We start from the raw sequence: 2,295 nt of genomic DNA, 5'->3' as shown, positions 1-2,295 counted from the left end.
CTGCAGAATTCTCTCCCCAAGGAGAGGAAAAATCACGCCGTCTAGCGGAAAATCACACGGCTTTTTCAAATAACGCGAGAATGTGTACAAAACAACAAAAATGGCACCGGCAACGCTTGTGGGTCGCTTTCAATTAATGTTGGTGATTTTAAAGAAATTTTGAGTGATAAATAATTTTTTTTTTTAAATCATTGCATTTGCCTGGCGGGCAAATGCAATAATCGCAAAAAAATTGTTCTCTCCCGACAATAAAAACTACTTGCCCCGGAAGATTGGGCAATGGTTAACATCGAGCCCTGCATCGCCATGATTGTTTTAAAAAGGGAATTTCCCGCATTACAAAAACGAATTTGCGGTGATGGATCAGATGCTGGTGAAGATTCTCAGTCACTTAGGTCATAGTCATTCCGTAAAAGTTTAAAAAAACAATCCACTGGACTTGGTTTCCAAGGTCTTAAGACGTTTCGCTTCCCCTCCAGGAAGCTATGTCAATTCAAAATGTCTGTATTCGCATTGAGTTTGAGGCTTTATATAGATAAGGCCTTGTATTGCTTGCAAACATGCATATTGAAACTGACCAGTGGGTTGTTTGGTTCCATTGTTAGCCTGTGATATCTGAAACCTTTCTATGATTTTGAAAGGTCGGTCGTTAAAGGGGGGATTGTCACCTGTAATACCTGAAACCTATCTATGATGTCTATGATTTTTTAAAAGCTTCCTGGTGGGGAAGTGAAATGTCTTCAAACCTTGGAAACAAAGTCCATTGGATTGTTTTTTTAAAACTTTTATGGAATGGATCAGATAATGCGTTATTCTCGCGGTGAATTTCAGGACCCTCGACAGTCAAGCTCTCAAGGTGATTACAACAACGAAACCAAGGTGAGAGACACAGCTACAGGGGTGTGGTTTATGTAAAGAAACATTTCAAATGACATTACAACAATTTTTGTTAAAAAAAAAAAAAACCTTTGGACTGTCAGCATTCTTACATAGACTGTGGAAACTTGCCAGTAAGGGCTTCAAGCTCCTAACAAAGTTTAGTCCAAGAAGCTATGTCACCCCCAGATTTCACATCCTCCACCAGCGTTCCGCCCCGCTCACGTACGTCGTGCGGAGTACTTGTAAAGTCATGTTAATCAATGAGAACTGTTCCACATCCGCTGCTACTCCACCGCATGTCTCCTTCTACGTGCTCCTTTTCTGTCCTTCACCATCAAAACACGGAGCCGAGCTATTTCTTGCTCCACTCCGGTCCAGCCAGGTAAAGATCTGCAATAGCAATCGCACCAAACAGGAAGAAGAAAGGCGAGAAGGTTTATCAAATTAAAATATTGTAACAACAGCTCGGTAATAACTACAAATTAGAGCACAACTCTTATATATTCCCAAAAACTAAAAGCGTTTACTTCAATGATTGGATGCAAACTATTGGTACTTCAACATACCAGGAAAGCAGATTTCTCATCTCAATCAAAATATTTATTTTATCCTAAGAGGCTTAAAAGTTTAATCAAATCCGGTCACAACTTCTTATCGCAGGCATGGCTGAAGAGATGCTGAATTTGGAAGTAGAGAACAAACACAGTTCATACAAACCAATTTTATATGATTCTCATTATCCCGGTTATAAAAATCCACAACAAAAAGAAAATATTTGGGCAGAAACTGCACATATGCTGGATGCTGATGGGGATTTTTTAAACATGTCATTAAATTGAACGTTCATTTCTGAATGTTTTGTTGCTATGAATTTAACAATAATATTGTGCATGCCGTCCTTGGGCTTTAAGGAAGTCAGAGCGGAGCAAGACGGGAGGAACAGGCAGGCTGTAGGCTTTGCTTTATGCAGGCGGTCTGGAACGGAGCGGATAGAGGGAGATGGAGGGTGTGGAATCTGTGGGTTAGACCTTACAAGCTCTCTGAAACTAGATGTTGTGAATAGGATGGTCTGTCCAGTCAACAGGTCATCAGCAACAACCATAAAGCCAACAAAAATAAAAACAAAACAAAGAGACAACTACCACAAATGGTTCTTCTTTCCTTAATCCATTCCATAAGGCATCTCTTCACTTTCATGGTCAGAATATCTGACAGGATTATTAAAATCCTTGATCCTGAATGTAGAAAAGATGAAGATCATCTTGGACTTCAGGAAAAACCGGCCTAACCACACTCCACTGCTCATCAATCGCTCAGCTGTAGAGGTGGCCAGCAGCACCAAATTCCTGGGGGTGCACATCACAGACACCCTCACGTGGACTGGAAACACCACCGCACTGGTAAAAAGGGCACAAA

The 2,295-nt window shown here is 40.8% G+C and overlaps 1 protein-coding gene across 3 annotated transcripts in view; it reads right to left on the bottom strand.

The window, feature by feature from the left end:
* ccdc71 (coiled-coil domain containing 71) overlaps positions 1-2,295 on the bottom strand; it is a 30,326-nt gene that overhangs the window by 5,492 nt on the left and 22,539 nt on the right. The window contains exon 1 of one of the 3 annotated variants that reach the window (XM_015385069.1): positions 990-1,143. The exons of the other annotated variants lie outside the window; for them this stretch is intronic. The gene's annotated coding sequence lies outside the window, so the exon portion shown is untranslated. Of the gene's footprint in view, positions 1-989; positions 1,144-2,295 lie in introns of those variants that run through there. 3 annotated transcript variants of the gene reach the window in all.

The sequence above is a fragment of the Cyprinodon variegatus genome, unplaced genomic scaffold, assembly GCF_000732505.1.
Source record: "Cyprinodon variegatus isolate N-32 unplaced genomic scaffold, C_variegatus-1.0 Scaffold330, whole genome shotgun sequence".
NCBI lineage: Eukaryota > Metazoa > Chordata > Actinopteri > Cyprinodontiformes > Cyprinodontidae > Cyprinodon > Cyprinodon variegatus.
This window is presented reverse-complemented; position numbering and strand designations above follow the sequence as displayed.